Source organism: Lepidochelys olivacea (assembly GCF_965140295.1).
Source record: "Lepidochelys olivacea isolate rLepOli2 genome assembly, chromosome: 1".
In the NCBI taxonomy this organism is placed as follows: domain Eukaryota; kingdom Metazoa; phylum Chordata; order Testudines; family Cheloniidae; genus Lepidochelys; species Lepidochelys olivacea.
In genome coordinates, this window is record NC_140411.1 from 341,757,344 (window position 1) to 341,782,208 (window position 24,865).

Consider the following 24,865-nt stretch of genomic DNA (forward strand, 5'->3'; position numbering starts at 1 on the left):
CTCTCTTGTATCAAGAACACGCTGTATCTAAGACCTGTATCTGACAGATCAACTCATTGAAGTCAGAGACACTCTGTTGATTATGCCTGCCAAGAAAGACAAAGCAATGTGAGGCAACAGTGGTAAATAAAACAAGATCTAAGGTTGTCAGTTAAGCTTTGGAGAAACTGTTGCTGGTTGATTGCTGACTGTTTGTTGACAGACACACTTTTCAGCAGCAGTTTTCCTTTGAAAACTATGTCAGCAGCAGCTTGCTATGTTTCTGATATATGTAGCCTTTTATTTCAACTTCTCAGTTTCTCCAAATAGTTCTACTGATCTCTCAATGCATTCAAGCTAAGGTGACATCATCGCGTTGTAGGTGTCCTGACACTTTAGTTACCTCCATCAAAAATTTCAAAATTTAAAACAAATATTTCAGAAGTCAATGGCTTAAGAAATCCCTGGAAAGTCTGTTGGGTCATGGCACCTCATGACTGAAATATGAAATGCATGTGAAGAACTGCATAATTTTTCCACATGACCTTTCTTCTAAATCCTACAAACTGTCACTGAGAAAAAGCTGTTAACAATAAAGTTCTCTCTCTCTCTCTCTCACACACACACACACACAAAATAACTTGTCCAAAATCAAAAGATGATTTCTTCCAAGATTGCCTGGAAAGAATCTAAAAATATCAATATTTATTTTGCATCCCTGTGGACTTATCACTCATAAGATCTTCTTCACCAACAGAAACAAAACATCAATTGCTCACACATGCTTGGAGATAGGGGATGGTGGCTGGCTGTGTGTCTGATTAAAGAAAGTAGACAGTGTGTGTGAGGGGGTAGTGGATGGGTATGATAATGGTGATTGTGAATGGATAAGGACATATTCAGGGATTAGGGTAGGTGGGTTGCACTGGAGATATAATGGTGATGGGAGACTTTGTTTGGGATGGGCATGTGGGTGAGGCAGATATAGTAGGTGTGTGATGCCGTGTATAAGAAAGCTGACCATTTGTATCATTGTTGCTACCACTGTTATACAATTGCAACAAATATTGTACAAAGTATGTCATGTAAGCTATCAATGGAAAAGTCACGACTGGTTAAGTATGATTCTCCTGTTTATATGCATGTATTATGTTTGTATCTGAAGTTATGAATATTGGCTATGTTCTTGTATCTTAAAGATGTGTTGTATTCCTGGGAGACACTGTTTACAGAATTTACGTTAGGGCTAGGCAGCTATGTGTTGATGGCCTATCAAGGACATTCCACTCTCACAATGGGCCATTGAAGAAACTCATCCTATCCAGATAGCTTTCCTGCACAAAGCAAAAAATATAGAACCCCCCTGAGACACCTCCATTTTGCCTCTTTCCAGCTCTAATTCTCTGGACTGTAGATTTACAGAAAAAAGGAGCATTTTAAACTATGGACTGAGGACCTTCCAATCTTCTGAGAGACTTTACAAGCCAGCCATCTATTCCATCACTGCTACAAACCTGATACTGAGACTGTGTAGTCACTTTATATATATTAACCATTTATAACTCTCTTTTTTAATTATTAAATCTTTAGTTAGTTACTAAGGATTGGCTGAAAGCTTGATATCTGGGTAAAATCTGAGATTCATATTCACTTGGGGATATGTGTCTGATCCTTTGGGATTAGAAAGAACCCAGATCGTGAAATGGGTTTTCAATAACCTTTTGCTCTATTACATTGGGTTGCCTGGCTAAGAGCCAAGGGCTGCAGTGCTTAAAGGGGACTGGGTTTGGCTTCTGGATAACCAGTGTGGTACTGCAGTTCTTTTGTTACTGGTTTGGTGAAACTAATTAGAGAGTAAACCACCAGTTTTGGGGGATTGTCTGCCCTATTTGTCGCAGTCTGCCCTGAGCGTGGCATTCTCACTGTGGCCCATCCCAGGCCCCCAGTCACAAGGTATGTGGCTGGAAGAAGGAGATATTGGGGTGTCTGTTAGGGGTATGTAGAAAGTGTTTGTCTAAAGAAGGGATACTGGAGAGTCTCCCAGTGAATGTTAGTATTCTTTTGCATGTGACGGAAATGTGAAAATATACCAGAAATTTCTGTGTTTCCATATTTCTTCATTTAGGTCATGCAACATACTATAAAGATTAAAAAGACAGGAAGAAATTGATTCTGTTAACACTTTAAAATTTATGCATCACTACAAGTAAACATATGTTTCTCTTTCTCCCTTTTTCTGCACAGTAATGAAGTTTTAGGTAATGAAATGTGTTGCCTGAAGATAAGAGGTATTATCTGAAACACAGTTCTGTCAATTGAATTGTCTCCGATTACTTCCATTGAAGCTCTAGCAGACTTTTTGATTTCACTGATTTTTAAGAATACTGAAGAACACAAGATACTGGAATTGGAATACGCACAGCTAATTTATAATGTTTAACCGTGATGGAGGCAGAACATAATAGGGAGGAAGTGACTTTTTATTATAAATGAGTTCTTAGCATTTAACTTGTGCTTCTTTATAATGCTATATCTGCTCCTGAACACTCCATCTTAACTTGCAATACTTGTTGTGTGTTTATTTAGTGTCTTGTCCCAGTAATTAAACAGTAAAAACTTGCAATGAAATGAGACAGGAGAACTATCCTCCTATATATTCAGACTGCTTTTATTTAAATGAACTCATTCAGGTAAAACTGAATCAGATAGTTGAATGCCAGCCAAATAAGGGACATTGTGGTTTGACACTAACTAGAACAAAGTTTTTTCCATTTAAAATCCACGCTGTGTTGAATAAACGCCCCTATAAATATTTAGCCCTTACCAGGTATTTACCATCAGCCAAACTACTCTAGATTCACAATAAAGGAATGCCATTAATTATATAGAATCATTTATAGATAGTTCAAGCAACACAAAGACGTTTCACTTCCAGAGTCAAGTCCTGCTCTCAATCACTCACCGACTTGAACCGCTGAGGATTTTCGTTAATGTAAGAGTAAAACTGGTCATCATTCTCTGGTTCATTTGGTGCTATTTTGTGAACCATCTAAACTGGCTCCATGCTCAAGTTGGAAGAGGCCAAAACATGAAGTGGCCCAGAAGTGTGTAATAGGTTAGAATTCTCGAGCGCTGATCCTCTGAAGTCACTAGAACTACTCACAGTGTGACAAATTAAATATGTGGGCAGGGCTCTGCAGGATGGAGGGCGCACGGAGCACAAGTTAAGTGGTAGCGTAGACATGACCTATGTCAGCAAGACTCGTGTCACTCACCCACAGCCTGAGCGACAGAGTTTTGCCACCACAGAGCTTCTCCTGCTGACACAGCTACTGCCGCTCATTGAGGTGGTTTTATTATGTCGACAGGAGAGCTCTGTGTCAGCACAGAGCGGCTACCGGAGAGATCTTACAGCAGGGCAGCTGCATGAGTATAGCTCTGCTGCTCTCAGCTCACGAGGGTGGACATGGTCCGAGTCGCTAGGGGGCTACTCCCACTGACCCAAAAATACAACACAAATTCCAAAGGTGCTGGGAGGCAGGGTGAGAGGCTGGAAGGACACTGAAGTCCCTTTTGTGCCCTGGATCTGACCACCATAGAGAATGGGGAGGCCAAGCTGAGGAATGGCCAGTGGGGTTGTGAACTGCACAGACCAACTGCGAGACCCCTGTGCCACAGCTATACTGTAGCCCAAGTGTTAGAACAAGCTGCGGGTGTGGAGCAGTGGGGTCTCTGGGGTCACAGTGTGGGGATTTTGTTCTTGTGCAAGCACTGATAGGGCTTTGCTTAAGGTAACCTGTTTGACAGAGGTTCAGAATTTCACTAAATGCACAGAAGTGTTAAAAACAAGACTTAAAAGGCAAGTGGCCATAAATTCACCTGTTATCCTATGATAATGGTGCTGGTGTTTGTTACATGGACACATATCCCCTAATAGTGACTCTCTTGGCTAGTTTCTTACCCCTTTTGGAAAAAGTGGAAAAAATGAAAAGGGTAATACTTCCATTTTCTAATTCAAACTTTCATGGTAGGCACACCCAGAGCAACAGTTAAGAAGACTCCAAAAGGAATTTAATCTTCTAATGATCTTTTACTAATAAATCCAAACTAAGATATGGAAGAGACAAATTTTGGACATAACTTTTTTAAAAGGGATTAGTGATTTTGAGTCCCTCAATTCTTGGGTACCTGAACTGAGGCATCTTAAATAAGCCTGATTTTCAAAAAGCACTGACCACCCATTCTCTGAATGTCAGGCCTCTTAAAGCATTTTAATGTGAACCCCACAAAATTGCCAAATTTTGGAGAAACTTTAGAATAATCATTAGTATTAGAATTTTGCAGCCAGATTCTCAGCTTGTGGAAAACCAACATTGTTCCATTGGTTATGCTGATTTTCGCTAGCTAAGAAATTGACCCTTTATCTGTGTGTTACCCCACAACTTGAAGGTCTGGGCATATACTTGGTTGGCATCTTAAAACAGCATCCTCAAAGAAACACGTAGAAATTAAAGGTAAACTTTGTTTAAACAAATACATTAAAGCAACCTTCTTAGATTGTAGATTATTTTTTTAAATTATTGTTCAAGACAAGTTATCAAAATAATGTTTTTTCAAAAGTTATTGTAATGGTCCTCACTCAGGGTCTGGTTGGGGAACGTGGCTATGAGTCTGGCAACCATGGCTGCTTAAGGCTGTCCGCTCTGGGCCTCTTCCTCTTGTCCCCTCCAGGGTCAGCTCATTCCAAGGCCTTCCCCTGGTGGGGAAATCCAAACCAAAAGAAGGGGGAGTTACCAGTGTCCAAGGTCACAGGATACTTCCCTCTCTGGTTATCTCAGGTCTACTCACCTCCAGCTCTGCCACCCAAATGAGCTCATTCCCTGCCTTTTAATTCCTCCAGGAGCTGGAGAATTTGCTGCAGGTGTAGCAGGGCAGGGCTGACTGAGCCCAAAATAATCCCTTAACCTCCATCCAGTTTCAAGATTTTCTTAAGGCTACATCAAGACATAAAATGGAAAGAAAATAGAAACTTTTTTTTTTGCACCCAGCGTATAACAGATTCCATCCAATGTTATTTAGGTTCCAGAAGTTCACACAGACTCATCCTTATGAGCTGCACCAGCGGGGCTGAGAGATAATTAGAGTCAAAGCATTCACAGCAGTCTTATCTACTTCTTCCTCACTCCCAGCTTTTTTTTTTTTTTTTTTTTTTTTTTAATATATCCTCAAGCAATTTGGCTGCTGAGGCACAGTCCAGAAAGATAAGTCTTTCTGTCATGGATGACTCCTTCTAGCTGAAAACAGTGTAACACACTTCATTCTTTCCTCTGCAAAGACTTCTTTTTTAAAGGCAGCTGCAGCTCTTGGGTAGCTGGATGGCTCAGAGGGTCATAATAGGTGATGCATGGTAGTGACTAAGTTGTTGCCTTCTCATGGGTTTCCAGTGGCCTAAGGAAAATGAATTTGGTCTTAGTTCATACCCTCACTACTGGCATTAGTTGGAAGTCATAGCAGAGAGAGGCCAAGGGTTGTATGACGGTGGAGAATAGACTACCTTCTCACATCCCTAGACATGGTCCCACCAGGCAAGCATTGAGGCACTCTGGTGGGCACAGTGAGGAATCCTGAACTGCTGTTATACCTGTTGTGTGGATAAATAGAGGGAACATCAGTCTCAAGGGTTTGAGGTTGGAACCTTTCACAAGCACTATATTCACATATAAAGAGAGAGAGTGAGTATGTGTGATCACACATGCATGTTAAGTAAATGTCAGGACACCAGTCCTTTTCTCCCTGCAGTGTTGATTTGAGGGTAGGGGAAGGATGGAGTGGGAGAGAAATAGAATAATCCCAGTTATCCCTGCCAGGTTCCTTTCTGGTTTCTACTCACATGAACTGTACACATGCTTTCAACATCTATTTTCTTTCCCATCTGTGCATAGGATATGTGAGACAAAGTTCTCAATAGAGGCAGTCAAAGAAACCTCATCTTTAATGTGCTGTCATGTAATTCTTAACACAGATCTTAGGTTACTAAATCAGAGATGCAGGGGAGGACTATATGATATTGGGCCTCAAAAGAGGAGCAGAATTTCCAACTAGATATATAGGGCAATGCAGAGTCAATGACGAGATTTTAAAAAGGGGAGTGACAAGCTTGAAAAGATAGTTGAGGAAGATGGTTACTTTAGTTACATTTGGGAAGAAGAGAGGGGAGACTAGGGTGTGTTTCTTGTGGGGTCCTACAGGGATCAGTTCTTGGCCATATGCTATTTAGCATTTTTATTAATGGCCTAGAAGAAAACATAAAATCACCACCGATAAACTTTGCAGATGACAAAAATTGGCAGCAGCAAATAATGAAGAGGACAGGTCATTGATACAGAGTGATCTGGGTCACTTGGAAAGCTGGGTGTAAGAAAACAATATGCATTTTAATACAGCTAAATATAAATGTATACATCTAGGAACAAAGAATGTAGGCCATGTGTACAAGACAGGGGATGCTATCCTGGGAAACAGTGAGTCTAGAAAAGGACATGGTGAGTAATCAACTGAACATGACCTCCCAGTGAATGCTGTGGCCAAGAGATAATGAGATCCTGGGATGCATAAATAGGGGAATGCCAAATAGAAGTAAGAGGTTCTTTTACCTCCATATTTGACACTGGTGCAACCACTGCTAGAATACAGTGTCCAGTTCTGGGGCCCACAATTCCAGAAGGATGTTGATAAAATGGAGAGTGTTCAAAGAAGAGCCACAAGAATGATTAAAGGATTTCAAAACCTGCCTCAGAGTGGTTGACGGAAGGAAGTCAGTCTAATTAGCTGAACAAACAGAAGGTTAAGGGGTGACAGGGTCTGTAAGTACCTACATGAGGAACAAATATTTAATAATGGGGTCTTCGATCTAGCAGAGAAAGATATAACATGATCCAATGGCCAGAAGTGGAAGCTAGACACATTTTGGACTGGAAATAAAGTGTACATTTTTAGTAGTAAGAGTAATTAACTATTGGAACAATTTACTATGGGCCTTAGTGCGTTCTACATCATTAACAATTTTTAAATAATTGGATTTGGATGTTTTTTGTAAAAGATCTGTTCTAGGAATTATTTGGGGGAGGTTTTCTGGCCTGTGTTATACAGGGTGTCAGATTAGATGACAACAGTCCCTTTTGGCCTTGGAATCTACAAAATATCCGAACTCCTTGAGAGTGGACAGTATTCGAGGCAGCCTCATAGAAGATTAGGGTTGGAAGAGACCTCAGGAGGTCATCTAGTCCAATCCCCTGCTTAAAGCAGGACCAACACCAACTAAATCATCCCAGCCAGGGCTTTATCAAGCTGGTCCTTAAAAACTTCTAAGGATGGAGATTCCACCACCTCCCTAGGTAACCCATTCCAGTGCTTCACCACCCTCCTAGTGAAATAGTGTTTCCTAATATCCAACCTAGACCTCCCCCACTGCAACGTGAGACCATTGCTCCTTGTTCTGTCATCTGCCACCGCTGAGAACAGCCTAGCTCCATCCTCTTTGGAACCCCCCTTAAGGTAATTGAAGGCTGCTATCAAATCCCCCCTCACTCTTCTTTTCTGCAGAAGAAACAAGCCCAGTTCCCTCAACCTCTCCTCATAAGTCATGTGTCCCAGTCACTTAATCATTTTCGTTGCCCTCCACTGGACTCTCTCCAATTTGTCCTCATCCTTTCTGTAGTGGGGGGGGGACCAAAACTGGATGCAATACTCCAGATGTGGCCTCACCTCCAGAAGTGCCAAATAGAGGGGAATAATCACTTGCTTCAATCTGCTGGCAATGCTCCTACTAATACAGCCCAATATGACATTGGCCTTCTTGGCAACAAGGGCACACTGCTGACTCATATCCAGCCTCTCATCCACTGTAATCCCAAAGTTCTTTTCTCCAGAACTGCTGCTTAGCCCGTCAGTCCCCAGCCTGTAGCAGTGCATGGGATTCTTCCCTCCTAAGTGCAGCACTCTGCACTTATCCTTGTTGAACCTCAGATTTCTTTTGGCCCAATCTCCCAATTTGTCTAGGTCACTCTGGACCCTATCCCTACCCTCCATCGTATCTACCTCTCCCCGCAGCTTAATGTCATCTGTGAACTTGCTGACAGTGCAATTAATCCCATCATCCAGATAATTAATAAAGATGTTGAACAAAATCGGCCCCAGGACTGACCCCTAGGGCACTCCGCTTGATACCGGCTGACAACTAGATATTGAGCTGTTGATCACTACCCATTGAGTCTGACAATCTAGCCAGCTTTCTATCCACCTTACAGTCCATTCATCCAATCCATACTTTTTTAACTTGCTGGCAAGGATACTGTGGGAGACCATATCAAAAGCTTTGCTCAAGTCAAGATAAAGTCAAGGCAGGAGATATTTAGAGCATGGACAAGTGATTTAGTTGTCAGATAGGAAGGGGAAGACTGTGTGTGTTGTAGAGCAGGAAGCAAGAGGTTCCAGCTGGGTAACAGGATGGCAATGTGATCAACAACAACAGGGAGTGGTGATAGGGGAGAGGGACAGGGAGGGTCCTATTAAATGAAACACTAAAATATATGCTGTGATGGTCGGTGCTCATTGTAAGCATCACCCAGTAGTTAGGGGGTTTGGGCCTTCCTTAATGCAGAGGGGAGCTGGTATGGGAGTCCAGGCCATCCCACTCCACGAGGCTCTGGCCCAAGGCTATATAAGGGTTAGCAAATGTTCAGCACCCAGAAGTGCCTTAAAGCTGCCCTCACTGGGCTACTTTCTACCTCCCACTCTATAGTCCAAGTTATGCAGTCTTTTATAAACAGTTAATAGTAAAAAGGTCCTAACTGCACCTTCAGTCCATCTGAGCCCTGCAGGTAGGCTTCTCTTCTCTTCTCTTCTCTTCTCTTCTCTTCTCTTCTCTTCTCTTCTCTAAAGGAAGGCACCTGCAACATCCCTTCTCAGGAGTTCTCAAGGCAGGTTCTTCTCCCTTCTCTGTCTGGCTTCCTTTTAAGCTCCCTCCTCCATCTGGGGCATGCTCTGCAGGTGTGGCTGGGCGGGGGCATTTGGGCTCAGTGTTGGTCTTTAACTCTTTCAGTTCTAGTGCAGGGTTTATACAGCCCTGCACAGTGAGATTCTAGTACCCTAGATTGGAGTATCTATCAAATGACTAGCTGATACAGGAAAGATGTTCAATGGAGGGGAGCCGGAACAGGGCTTTGAATTATTTAAAGACTCACATAAAAGGAGGGATTCTAATTATTTTGCTCGGGTTTGGTTCAGCAAGGTCACTTTAAACAGTTTAGTAACCTGCATTTATCTAGAAATTATGGAACCACTGTTCAAAATAAAAGAATATATTGAGCTTTGCATACAAAAGGATCATAATAAGCTGGTCAAGTGACTAATCCTGTCTCTCTAGGATTGGACTCTATGGCTTCTAGAGATGCCTGATTCTATTTTCATTTAAATCAATGGGAAAACTCCAGTAGACTTTACTGGGAGCAGATCCTAGTGAGGAATAATTGGACCTGTAAGGTGACGAATCACTCCTGTGCTAGGCCCCAGCCAATCCACAAGCCAGGCACTGGTCTTCTGACTCTCAGACCAGTTATATAAGCCTCACAGGAGGAATCTTATGTTAATCACAGTTCAGTTTGCCCTGGGTCACTGCAAGGCTTGGAACTGGATCCTCCCTGTCAGTGGCAACAGATTCCCCAAGCCTTGTTCCTGCTCCAGCCTTGCTCTTGCTCCTGCCCTGGACTCCTGATTCTTGCTCCAACCACTAAGCATGACTTTTCCAGCTCCAACCACTAGGCATCCCCATCACAGTTTCTGACAAGAGCTACATAGACCTGTACAGGTTTCAATCAAGCCCAGGGTTCTCAAGCTGTTCTTAGAGGTACAGTGTTACAATAATGGTCACTAAGGCTGAGTCCACATTTAGGCTCCTAGATACTTAATATCTGAGATTGTGAGTACCCACAGATCCCACTAGGTACAATAAGACTTAGGCCCATGTATTTAGGTCTGAAATGGGATAGATATATGTATACACACCACAAATGCAGAAGACTATAGTTAATATATGCACGTTCATTTGCATGCACCTCATTCATCATGGAAATCATAGAAATGTGGGATTGGAAGGGACCTTAATAAATCATCTAGTCCATTCCCCTGCACTGGGTCAGGACTAAGTATTAGCTAGACGATCCCTGACAGATGTTGGTCCAACCTGTTGCAGTCATCGAGACTGGAACAAAGCAGCTGTGAAACAACACATGGGAGCTGCTGCACACAAGAGTTTTTATATCTGGAAGTGTGTGGGAATCCAGTTTGCAATTCACTAACTTTTGTATGAAACGGATGATTTCATATATCAACACGTATAACTGGAGTGGGAGGAAGGTCTTATGGTTTAAGTGCTGGCTTGAGGCTGAGGAAATCTCAGGGTTCAGATAGCCCTTTACTGCTCATGTGAAGTAATTTCCTGTAACGACAAGTCACTTCAAACTTAATTTTTCAGAGGTGAAGAGCACCTGCCACTCATGCAACATGAGAAGTCAGAGTCCAGCAAAAATAAAAGTAGGACACAATATTCATGTGATCCTAAATATAACAGCATGATATACCCAAATCAATGGGGGAATTCCAGGAGTGTGTAGTCCTTTACCAAATACATAGAGATTAGGTCTCAAGTGGTGGTACAATAACAAAATTGTGATGGTAGAGAAATCTGCAAAAAAAACCCTTCCTAACCATGCAATATAATTATTTGACCCAAAAACCACAATGACAAGTAATTCCTCAGTAACTGGGAGAGTTATGAAAGATAACAGTATACTCAAACTCTACCTGCCAGTATCAGACACCCAGAGGACTTGGAGAAAATGGTTTTATTTGCATTTTTTCTGCTGAACCACCAAGATGAAACCCGCTCCGCCCTGAAAAATAAAGTAAAAATGACTTCTGATGAGTTGGGTCCTCTTGAGCATAAGGGGTAGCCTTAGCCAGTCAGGGATAAAGAAGAAGTAGATTCTGAATTCCACCATTTATATTGTCCCATTTCAGCTTGAAATATATTGGAAAAGGTAGTCTGCTAAAGTTCTTGGATATCCAGAGAAAGCAATGGAGTTCACACATTAAGCTTCCATGAACAGTTCTTGGGGCCTGAACTGAGCAGAGAACTCATGCACAAGCTGGTTTTAAGTATTTCTGTATTCCATTTGCTCAGCTCCACTCTCGACTAATAGATTTAGTGTATTTTCCATACAATTCATCTGACAAATGTAGCCTTTTTTTGTGCTTCTGAATTCTCTACAAACTAGTTTATGATTTCTCTTAAAATGTAAGAGCAAATAATTTCTATGAATAGTGCTTAGTAGATTATTCATGAGCCATTCGTTGTGTGTATATGATTTTCAAAATTTGAGCTGTATCACTTGGTTTGTACACTAAATCTGATTCTAAGATTTATGCTCTTCCAATCAAAGAACAGAAAAAATACCATGTGACCAGTCAAAACTATCTACCAATTCAAAATTTACTTTCTATGAATATTTAATATGTGTTTAAATTCAGAATTTCTGAGAACACTTCTGCCAGCACACTTGTTCATTAGAATATCCTGGGAAAATAATATAAAAGTGGCAAAAATTAATAACACAGCAGAAGAGAATTCAATTTTGTATTTAAGCATATGTTCTCAGAACAATTTTTCCATTATTTTCCTGGGTCTACTAGATATACAGATGTTAACACCAGGTTAGACTTCTCATGTAATTCAAGATCAGAACACCTTATTACATTTTCTGTAATTTTAAGTTTTCTTGCCTGTAAGGAATGCCTTAGGCAAACCTGAAGTAATAGGGCCAGATTGTGATTTGGTGTAGCTCCAATAAATATGTTGATTTACACCTTCTGAAAATCTGTACAATGGATTTTAAGTTAATTTCTTTAGTTTTTTGTACTTTCTCTCTTCATGCATCATTATATGCAGTATCTGTGAGTTATTGTTCAGAAAAGATAAGAAGATGGCAATGACATCTTGTGGTCATTAAAAATCTCATTACACTTTTTGAAAGAACAGTGATGTTAACTTCAGTGTCTTCACCAAATTCTGGAGCACTGATGTGTTCTCATCAGCTTGATTTACCCTAATGACAGACCTCTGTGGTGCACTGAATCAGAAGGAAAGTCCATGAGGCCTTCACTGTCAAACCATAGGTGTAACCTATTGCAGTCTAGCTTTGAGGTGTTCATAGGATACATCAAAATGGTCCATTTCTGAAAGGAAAAGGCACAGACTTCTGGTTAGTTAAAGAGGAGACAAGTTATATCTGGCTATTTACTGCCATTTGGGTGTTTTAAAACAGCAATTAGTGACAAAGCCCAAGGAAGAGTTGTCCAGTGAGATCCTGACACAGTGCTTCACCTTGACAATTAGATGCACTCCGCTGACGGTCAGATCATAGCTCTGGCCAGTTCCTCATAGGACTTTCCTTCCCGTCCAGCATCACCTGCCTTGCCCAAGTTGAATGTGAGCCCACTGCTTTTCAGCTATTTCTTTTAGGCACTGGAGACCAGCTTTTTTCATTGTTTTACTTTCCTTCTGACTTCATTGATTTATTACTATTTTTAATTTTTACTGATGTAATAAAAACAGAAAAGAAAAGTGTCTCTGGCTGATTAGATACAGCTTGGTACCCTAGGGGACATCACACACCATACCAATGCATCCTATTGGTTTTATAGGTTATTTTAAAATCAGGCTCCCAGCTCCTTTGGAGCCATTATATTTTAAAGTGTAGCCATGTAATTACAACATTACTTATTTAAATGTTACAGATGGGTAATCTTGAATATATCTGTAAAAACAAAACAAAAGAACCCAAAAACCTAGTCAGGCCCTGATGAAACAAAGCATCCCTGTTCAGTAAAGCATTTAAGAACATACTTTAGGTGTTAAGTTTCACTAAATACATTAAGATGATGAGATGGTCCCATACTATGATAATGGGTGAGGCTTATAAGTACTTTAGATGAGTAGTGAGTGAATAACTTAAAATCATTGAAAAAGCATGGACTTAAATGGACCCACCTGTTTTTCTGAGGATGTTTTGGAAAAATGCCCCAAACAATTAATTCATACTGGGTTGATTGAAAATAAAAAATTTCAAGGTCCCCTTCTATACACAGGTGACACGCTATAAAAACTTGTGCTATTACTTCTGAATCTTAAGTGAAAATGATTAAGAAAGGATGGGTGGGGGGAACGAAGGGAGAAGAAATCATCTCTTTCCTTTCTTCTCCACCAAATTGGCATCTGCACTGTGCCCAAGACTCATCAAGAAGAGACTGGATCATTTCTCAAAGGCAGAGAGCAGGTTCATGCTCTGAGAGACATTGCTCTAAGGTGCTTTTACTACATTGTTGTGACTTCCTGGATTGTCTTAGTCAGCAAATATCCCAGACCAAAATCATCAGAACCAAACAGTTGAGATTTTCAAAGGCTTAACGGGTGCCTGGACCCTACTGAAAGTCAATGAAAGTTGGGTGGCTAAGGCCCTTTTGTGCCTTGAAAAATCTCTCCCACAAACAGTTACGTATTGAAGTGTAAGTTGGCATAAAATGGGAGAGGCGGGGATAATGATCTTGACTTTCCTCTGCAAAACACTTTGAGATCTATGGCTATAGAAGCTTTTCAGCCATAACTCTCAGAGCACTGGAGAGACACTATAGGGCTTCAGACTGTCAGTCCACTTGATTGCACTGTCCAGACAGTTTCTTTTACAGATAGTTGGCTTTTTTAAAGATCCCCAGTGTAAGAGTTAATGAGTTTGTGATCAAGTCACCACTCAATCTTTTTGATAATATAACTAGGTTGAGCTCTTTGAGGCTCTCACTATGAGGCATTGTCTCCAGCCCTCAAATAATTTGTTGTGGGTCTCCTGTGGACCTTCTCCAATTTTTCAACATCTATTTAAAATTGTGGGCATCAGAACCGTATACAGTTATTCTAGTATCAGTCTCACCAATGCTTTGTACAGAGTTAAAATCACCTCCCTAGTTCCTACTCCAACTCACTACTTCCCAACTCACACTCATCCAAGGGTGGAGAAGAGGGGAAAACGAATTTTGCCATATTCGCTTTTAAAAATATCTACATCAGGGAGGACAATTTTTATTTATTTATTTATTTTATCTTATGTTACTGAAGGACTGGCAGACACCGTTAAGAGAAACTGAGAGCCACTGTGAAAAGATCCCAAATATAGGCCAAGATAAGCAAGTCCTTTTAAAAGCAGTTTATGGTTGTGATATGTCTGAACACAGAAATATCCGGTGAGGTTCCAGCTGGGTAGTTTTCTTCCCTGTGAGTTTGTAGCACTTGGGACCATATACAAATTCTGCTTCCACTAAGACATCCCATTGCATTCTTCTTTATGTGCAACATGAGAGCTGTTTTTAGCAGCATTAGTCAGTATGTGCACTTGTCAAATTAATGTCAAAAAAGACTTCTAATTGGCTAAAGAAAATATTTTCTTCCAACAGCAAACTCTAGTTAGAGCACACATGCTCTGAACTAGTCACACGTGCCTTCTGACTAACAATTGCCAAGGCTTCGGGTGTTCTGCTTGGATGATGCACAATTCACTGCTATTTAACAACCTGGCATCAGAGCTGCAGCTGCCTTTCCCTTTTAGCAAAGCCATCCCGGTACATTTGCAAACATGCCTCCACACTGGAAGCAAAATCAACCAGCAACAGATCTTGAGGTTTAGACACTGATACTAGTATTTCCACTTGCAATTACCATAGGTGGGTAGTTAGAAAGCAATAACTTTCATGAGACTAAAAAGGAAAATTAAAGCATGTGTGTTCTTTAGAGGTGAACAGGAACATGGATGAAAGTGGATTTCATCTGATAAAACCGGCAGCACTTACATATTCCAGGATACTATAGAATGGTATAAAAAGTAAGTTTCTAAACAGCAGCAAAATATTCAAAGGAAACCAGTGTGCATATTGACTTCAGGGATGAATTTGGCTCAAGGCAGTTACACAGGGATAACTCTGCCCCTATGAAACTAGAAAGGCAAGTGTGGCTTATTGCTAAACAGTGCTTCTTAACCTTTCCCCATTCAGGGATCCCTCCAATCTATCCAGGATCTAGGTGAGACCCTTCTCCAGCAATATGGTGGTGGGGGTTGGGTGCAACCCCCAGGTTAAAAACCCCATGGTTTAGAACACAGTACTATGAACCAAGACTTATGGGTTCCATCTCCTCCACTCATTCATTACCTGATTGCGGGCAAGTCAATAAACCTGGCTTGTTTGTAAAAAAAATAAAAAGAGGGAAGGGGACCTATTTCCTCATCTCACTGGCTTAATAAAGTAATGTATGAGAAAGTGCTTCAATATCATTGGGTATATGGTATGCACTCTTTGCTCTACACGTAGCCTAAGGAGGTACAGAGAATTCTCTCTCTCAGATGCTTGACTGGCGGGTCATGCTCACACACTCTGAGTCAAATTGATTGTCATTTGGGGGGAGTCAGGACAGAATTTTTCCTCAAGTCAGATTGTCAGGTACTTTAGGGGTTTTTTTGCGTCTCCCTCTGCAGCACAGGGCACATGTCACTTGCTAGGTTCATCTGGGTATTTCTCACCAAGTCAATTTTCTGCTATTGCCAGGACCTCCAGCCCTGGTGCAGTCTGGGTCTCTCCTATTGTCTGCCTGTGGCACACAATAGTTTAGCCTGCTGAGGGCTGCAATACTTTAGCCTAATCCAGGTTATTGGTCTCAACATTTTTAGCTCAAACTATTTTTTTTTCAGATGCAAAAATGGCCTTTTCTGAAAAAAAAAAGGGGGTTTTTTATTTACAAAACAATTTTTCCCCTGACAAAATGATTTGCTTTTCAGTTTTCAGTGCTGCTTCCCCGCTTGTCAAAAAATCTGAAAAATTCACCAGAGTTAAAAAAAACAAAACATGTCATTCCTTTTCAAAACTTGTGCAATGAAAACTAAGAATCTCCCACAAAAATATAGCAGCATTCTTCAAGCTGTGTAACGACCTACATAATGGCTAAGAGATGGTAGAATCATAGAATCACAGAATCATAGAATATCAGGGTTGGAAGGGACCTCAGGAGGTCATCTAGTCCAACCCCCTGCTCAAAAGCAGGACCCATCCCCAATTAAATCATCCCAGCCAGGGCTTTGTCAAGCCTGACCTTAAAAACGTCTAAGGAAGGAGATTCCACCACCTCCCTAGGCAATGCATTCCAGTGTTTCACCACCCTCCTAGTGAAAAAGTTTTTCCTAATATCCAACCTGAACCTCCCCCACTGCAACTTGAGACCATTACTCCTTGTCCTGTCCTCTTCCACCACTGAGAATAGTCTAGAACCATCCTCTCTGGAACTACCTCTCAGGTAGTTGAAAGCAGCTATCAAATCCCCCCTCATTCTTCTCTTCCGCAGACTAAACAATCCCAGCTCCCTCAGCCTCTCCTCATAACTCATGTGTTCCAGACCCCTAATCATTTTTCTTGCCCTTCGCTGGACTCTCTCCAATTTATCCACATCCTTCTTGTAGTGTGGGGCCCAAAACTGGACACAGTACTCCAGATGAGGCCTCACCAATGTCGAATAGAGGGGGACGATCACGTCCCTCGATCTGCTCGCTATGCCCCTACTTATACATCCCAAAATGCCATTGGCCTTCTTGGCAACAAGGGCACACTGCTGACTCATATCCAGCTTCTCGTCCACTGTCACCCCTAGGTCCTTTTCCGCAGAACTGCTGCCTAGCCATTCGGTCCCTAGTCTGTAGCTGTGCATTGGGTTCTTCCGTCCTAAGTGCAGGACCCTGCACTTATCCTTATTGAACCTCATCAGATTTCTTTTGGCCCAATCCTCCAATTTGTCTAGGTCCCTCTGTATCCTATCCCTGCCCTCCAGTGTATCTACCACTATCCTGTTGTAGAAACACTGTAGCTGGGTTTTGATAGACAGGCAAAGATCAGATGCTTTCAGTTCCGGCATGCTGACTAGCTATGTCTTGGTTAACCACAGCTGGTAATCACTAGTTGCTCAGCAAAACCCGAGAAACTCCTCTAACGTCAAATAAATAAATAAATGAAAACAATTGGCTTCTCTCTCACTAATCTGAACTCTGTATGAAAGGACGAGAAAAACACAGAAGCACAAAAGAAAAAATCAGTTCCTCTTATGTCCCCAACATAAAGCTGTATTTCAAAGTACTTTTCAAGCTGTTTGGATACACACTGACTTTTGAGGGGAACAGGAAAGAAAAAAAGAGAAGGAAAGAAACTCACCAGCTTTTAAGCCCTGAGCACTAATAAATTATTTTTCCCTGTGTTGCTTTACAAGCCTGCTCTCTTTTCTATAGACTTTTCTTAACATGGCAAAGTATTAACTCAGCGGTAAGCTAACAGCCTCATGGAGCTATGGGAGGATGCATTTGACTTTTCTGCTGAAAAACAATATTCTTTATGAGGCAACAGATAATGCAGTGGAAATCATAATGATTCTTGGAAGACGCAATGTTTCAGGAGCATGGGTTGTGCAATAGGGCCTTTCAACTCTTTTACCATCACTTGAAATGGAGTGTAGCTTAGTAGTCACCTGAAACTCCTATCCCAGCTTGATTATCTGGTGCTAAAATCCTCCCCGGTAAACAGAGGCTTCCCCCCGTCTGGCAGCTTTGGAAGTTGTAAAGGGGGCACAGTAGATGGGCTTCTGCCCCGGATTCAGGGATGATGAGAGGCACTTCTGAAAATGCCATCTGGGCTCCTATGCTGCTGACCCCAGCTCCCTTACAGTGATTAAACTGCTGGTCATAGAAGACCCTCTTGATCCCTAGAAGAGACCCCATCTCTTGTGCCTGAGTTTCCCCATCAGGATAATAAACATTCACCTACGTACTGTGGGGTTGCAAGACTTAATGTTTGCTAAGATGGGTCATCGGGGCGGGGGTCAGGCTCATGGCATCAAAAGATGAAGGGAAACCGTTCCTTACAACTACAACTGCAGATGTCTCCGGCATCAGTGGAAGTGAGATTGTGTGAAAGGGACATAAAGGAGGCTGATGCTAAATGAGTGGAGGGAGAGGCCCGGGAATAGAGACCCCATGGACTTTGATTCCCTATTGCAGTCATCACACCCACCGAGAGTAAATGCAAACTGGTTAGAAAATGCCAAGCAATTGTGATGGTTGCAATTGGCACAGATATGAATGCAAAAGGGAGAATCAGGTCCAAGATCTGTTATGACAGATGGAAAAAGTCAAAAAAGGGGACTTTAGAACTCAAGGCAATTTTGAAAGGGACCCAGAAGTGAATGTGGAGCCAGTGGCACTATTTGTATATGGGGTGGTGGTTCACCTGCACTGTTTAAGATACCACATAATTGGTTCACAGTGTAAAGTACATCTCATTCCCTTCCAGTGGCTAGTGCACACAGGTGATAATAGCCTACCAGTGATGCTAGTTAATGAGCTATCACTCTGGTGAGCGAGCTGTAGCACTGAGGTTGAAGTTCCTGAGTTCAAACAGTCTGCTTCATGTCCTTAGCATTTCACAAATCTTCCAATGATTTGGGAGGCTATTTGCTACATGAATGGATATCTTCAGTGTGACAGGCACATAGGGCTTCATTTTGTGATGATTCGGGGAGAGTCACAATAATATATTTCCCCTAAACTTTGCTGAACACTCAGCCTACTCTCCAGTGTCTTCCTCAAGGCTTCCAAACCACCACAGCAATATTTATGCTTACAGAATTTCCTTTCATCCCGTGCACTTCCTTCTCCAGCCTTGTTATAATTTCATCTATTTATACAAAAGCTGCCGGGCAGCAGCAGCAAATGCATTTGAAAGAAGGTTGTTGAAATGGGGAGGGAGAGGAGCTGAATGGGTTTAATACTATTCTGGCATCTCGTGACACCTTTCACTGTGACACCACTCAGGAAAGGCCATGCTTTAGCCTGTGGCAGAATGTCTCCTTAACACCCAGGCTGTGTCCTCCGTTTGAAAAACAGCTGGAGAGTGGGATGAGAAAGCAGCTGAAAGCAGGCACGGCGGAGGTGGCGGCAAGCAGATTCAATTTCTCCAATTGTGCTCAAATACCTAGTTATTATAGAGCTAAATATCATCTGTTGTAGTGTCCTGATGTGTATATTGACTTGTTTTCCTTTGTGTCAAGAACTTTCATGTTGTCTTTATCAGGAGCACTTGCAGAACAGGGCAACTTCGCAACTCCACCTGCAGTCTATGAGTTTGTCAGGTAACCACTACCGGAGGGCAATATTAATTGTACGGTATTGTTATTCGTTCGTCAAGCAACACCGGTGTATTGGACATTATACAAGGTACACAGCCACCACATTTATTTATGGTGATCAGGAATCGGGGTGGGAGGGGAGCGATAGCTCAGTGGTTTGAGCATTGGCCTGCTAAACCCAGCATTGTGAGTTCAGTCCTTGAAGGGTCCATTTAGGGATCTGGGGCAAAAATTGGGGATTGGTCCTGCTTTGAACAGGGGGTTGGATGAGATGACCTCCTGAGGTCCCTTCCAACCCTGATATTCTATGATTATTTGTATTATTGTAAGACCTATGAGCCCTGGTCATGGCCCAGAACTGTGCGAGGCACTGTACAAACACAGAACAAAAAAGACAGTCCCTGCCCCAAGGAACTCACAAACTAAGACAAGCCAACAGATGGATACAGGAAGACCAAACAGGGGAGTACAAGGAAACAATATGGTCTGCATGATCTCAGCACACCAGCAGCTTAGCCATTGTTAATGTTTTTGTAGGCCTCACAGCCAAGAAGAGTTTTAAGGAAGGTTTTGAAGGATAGTGAGTTCATTTTGCAGACGGTGATGGGGCAAGATAGAACAATCTGAATGGAAGATGTCTGGCGCGATTCTCCCTTTTTTCTTATTATTCTATTGCGGTAGCATGCAAGAGCTTCAGTCCTAGCCCGGGTGCCACACTGCTAGATGCAGTACAAACACGGAACAAAAAGATGGTCCCTGCCCCTAATGAGCGCACAATCTGATTTACAGCCATTTTACACTGACGCAACTCCATGGGGGTTCAGTGGAATTACTCCCCATTTACACTGCTGTAAGGGAGAGGAGAGTTGGGTCCAACATCAAAGACAAAGGGTAAACCTTTCAAAAGCACCAAAGTCATTTAGGTTTCTATGTGATGTAGGTGCTTTTGTAAATGGGACTTTGACTTCTAAGTAATCCATTGAGGGTATGTCTACACTTAGAGTCTGGGGTGTGATTCCCAGCTTGAGAGGAGGTACTCCTGCTAGCTCTCATCAAGATATCATGCTAAAAATAGTAGTGTAGCTGTGGTGTTATGGGCTTGACATCTTGAGTATGTACGCACATGATCTGAGAGGGTTTGTAGCCCATGCCACACCACTACTGTGGATGCTCTATTTTTTAATCATGCTAGCTTGATAAGAGCTAGCACAAGTGTGTCTACTCGAGTTGGGAATCACACCCCTCGCTCCAAGTGTAGATGTAGCCTAAAAGTCACTGGGATTTGTGTTTCTAAATCACTTCTGTGCTTTACCCACCATCCACGCCTGGAGGCCCTTGTGATTCAAGGCCCAATGCTACAATGGACTCTGCTTGGGTACATGCCAACACTCCCATACAGCCCCAGTGGTTGCAATTTCAATTGAATTTATAAGCTCTCCTTGTCCAGAGCTGCATACAGGTGCTGTCAAAATGCTAACTGCATTGCTGAACTGAGTGAAGTTTCCCACAGGAGGGCCAATCCTGCAACCCTCAGGCCATATTGAGCCCACAAAGCCTACGACAGCACAGTTCTGTTAGCATAGCCCGCCCCCAATGCAGACACTGCGTATGTCTCCGACAGGAGACGTTCCCGTGCCAGTAAAGCAACACCACCTCCCTGAACAACATTAGTTAAGCTGACAGAAGCACTTTTCTGTTGGCTTAGTGGCATCCACACTGGAGTTCTGCCACCATAGCTAGCTGCTTTGGAGGTGTGAATTTTTCATAGCTGACCTTGCTACAGAACTTTGTAGCGCGGACCAGGTTTTATTCATGTGAGTAATCGTTATTTGTGTAACTGTGATTACTCATGTGAGCAAGGGCACCAGTGTCACCTTTGGGTGGGCTAGAGTTTACTTCACTGGTTTTCTCCTAGTTCCTAAAAACAACTCCCATAGAAAAGCAGATCCAGAATTCAGTCATGGAGGGTTTTCAGCAAGGATTGCATAGGATCAACCTCCCCACAATCAAGCCCAAAAAGAACAAGAGAAATTAAGTTAATTCTTAAGTACCAACTTTACAAAATCTTATGATAAAGAAACATATGATCATCAACATCACATGACTACTTTATAAGCCACATACATTATCTTCACAGGGGTACATAAACACAAATAAAGAAAACAAATTACATCTAGACATGTCAGTCCCCATTGAAACATAGTAAAAGAAGAAACTCAGAGTTCCCAAAAGTTTAGGCTGAGTTCGCCAGAGGCTCAGTAATAGTCTGATCACCAGACTCTATACAGGCTGCTGAGGCAAAAGCACGGCAACAAAATTTTCCCTCCACTTGCTTTTAGAAATCTGCATCGAGAATCCGTGCAGACTCTCCCTCCTCCTCTGCGGCAATCACTCACTTATAACTAGTCAGCTAAGCAATTAACCAACCACTCCGTTGAGTACAGAGTTTTAAAAACACCCCATTGCAAGAAAAATACAAAACTGAGACCAGCAAAATATAACTGGCTCTTTCCTCATCCTCATATTTAAATAAGAGAAGAGTTGGAGAATCATAGTGGTTAAGACCATTTAACTAGAACAGTTTGGCTAAAATCAAACAACATTCCAAGTATACAATTAAAATAAAAGAAATTATTTTCCCTCCCAATTTCTCCTTTCTATAATTAACACTGCCAGAGCTTCCCTGTTGGGGGTTAACAATATCACTAACCTGCTGCAAAATGCCTCAGAGTTAGGGAAAAAGAAGCCTACTCTCTGGTCCTGGGGCTCAGCTTCTCCCAAGGGGCACAGGGCACATGGCCTTTGTAAAGCAGATGCCCTGATTACTTGTCCTCATGGAGTGTGAATCCAGCTGCAGGGAACCTATTGAGCATTCCCAAAACAGCCACACCCAACTCTAGAAACTTCTGAGTGTGGTAAATTAATTGTGCATCTGCCTGACACACCTCCTTCCTTCCTACCCCCTTCCCAGAGATCTCTTAAAGAGATATCTCCCCATTAGGCATGTGGGCTACACAAGCTCAGGTTCTTTGGCTTGCCGGCCAGTCTGCTGTATTTATAAAGCATCCTGTGATAGAAAAGGCACTAGATAACTATAACTAATTACCATAATGAAAGAAATCTGGGTTCTTGATGAATGATCCACGAAGGGTTAAATCAATTTTAAAATTAAATTTCTTCTGTGGTATCTATGTATTACCAGAAGGAGCTGATGGGTTTGGGGCTTTCTAGGTTTGGGACAGGAAGTGGTCCTTTCACAGTGACTCATGCTCCTCAAGCATGGAAACCAACATCAATAATGTCTTACTGTTTCCTTGTACTCCCCCCATCTGACTGTATTCATCAGTTGTCTCTTATACTGCTCCTTGGGGCAAGGACTGTCCTACTGCTCTGTGTTTGTTCAGCACCAACCACAATGGAGTCCTGAAACAGGACTAAGGGGCCTAGGCACTATGATAACACAAATAATAAAACAACAACTGCGGCAGCAAAGATGGACACTGTCTTCCGTGGAGTCTTGGATTTTAACAGAACAGACCACAATGGCCATCTAGTCTGATTTCCTGCTTAACACAAGCCACAGAATTAGAGCTAGTAATTCTGCAGATTGAACAGTGATAACTTGGCTCTTTCAGAAAGTTGTAATTTTATTCTTTCCTAAAAAAGGACGAGACTATGTCGTTTTCCCAGCATTTGAGATTTCCCCCCCCCCACCTGTCATTGTTAAATCTTATCTGCCCTTCTTTGTCTCCTCCATTCTTTTTAAAGAATCATAATTGGTACGATTATCTTTGCTATGAGAATAATTAGCCATAGCTTTTTGACATGTTCAATGGGGAGCGCTGCATTTTAAGCGGCAGGCGCTGAACTACTAAACAATACCACTTTGAACAGGAGCACATAGGTGAAAAAACAACTGCTAATTTTAGCAACTTGAACTTTATATCTTTATGGAAAGAAAAATAATACCATAATAGTTTTTGGCTGAGAAACAGAAGTAGCTCATTGGTCTCATTTTAAAATAGGCCTTTCAATATTCTCGGGGAGGTGAGATGGTTGCACAATGATTCACACATCAGCGCCTCCAGCTGATCCTTGAGCTTACCTCAAAGCAATATGTTTTCCACCTTCCTTCTATGACTGGGGAAAACTAGCATCCTGAGCAACAAATATTTTAATAGAGCAATAGGTATAGCTTGAATGGCAAATATCATAGCAGAGAATTGGTAGGAGGTTATGTTTTTAAATGGAAAGGTTACTGCAGATCAGGTGCTCTTGTATTGGAAAGGGTGCCCCATGCTTAGCAAAATCAGCTGCAGCAATCAGGTACCTGCAAAATATTCTCGATATCAGAGAGAAGCCATGTCAGACTAGCTAGCTGCAGAAAGATACTGATCCCATTGAACTGTGTGGGAATGTTGCAGATGACTTTGACAAGACTAAGCCCTAAAAGTGACAGCGGGAATTCAGCTTTCCGTCTTTAAAACCTCACAAAAATGCATCTGTAACAACTGCCATCATGGGTCATCAGGGGGGACTGAACCCCAGCCTTCCAATGCTATATGCATGATTTTCTGCCACATGAAGAAGCAAGCAGAAGCTGGGGCAGTGTACTCAGCCCTTTCTAAAAATGAGGGTGTGGGAGTGAAAAATCATTCTCCAGTGAGCCCACAGCCAGAAGCATGACGCTCTAGAGGGAGTTGACCATCTAACTCCTCACTGTATCTTTAAAGGAAGTTAGAAGGAAGTGACAATAAGAAATAGGGAACAGTGGTCTTACGTTTAAGACATTGGACTGGGACTCAGGAACTATGTGTTCAATTCCTGGCATTATCACAGTGTGTATGAACTTGGGCAAGTCATTCTGTGCCTCAGTTTTCCTTCTGTTAATGGGAATAATATTTCATTTTGCCCACCCTTTGTTTGTTGTGCCTATTTAAATTGTAAACTCTTTGGTGAAGGGACTAACTCTCTCTGTGTATTTGTGCCTTTTACAATGAGCCCTGATCTCAGTTGCCATCACAATCTAATAATCAAATCCTCAGTGTTCTGGATCTCCCAGGAAAGAATAGTAAATCAGCAAGAACTCTTGATTGCCGAATCTACTTTAGGATGTATTCTGCTATAATATTCGGTACTTTCATATAGAGATCAATAACAATAAGAATACCAGATTTTGAATATTGCAAGATATTGTCCGGGAAATAAGCTATTTCCGTTTTGCTTAAATTATATAGTTAGTCATAAACATTTTGTATGATACCTGCTTATTTTGTGCATTAAGAAATGTTTAGGTTATGCAAGGTTGTGTGCAAAACTAACTGCCTTTTAAAATTAGACATCACGGAACCAGTGCCATATCTTTAAGAAGACACTATTTCAAAACAGGTCTGAAACCTTGCTTTGTTTTTTTTCTTTCTCCAAAGTGTGTGTTTAGGGTCCTCCCTTGTTGAAGCTGCTTCTCACCTTCTGTCACTATTTTGACATTTTGATACATCACCTGGGAATGCTGAAATAGTTGGTCTGACACCGATATCACAGCTTTCCATCTTTACACGAAAGCATCTATTA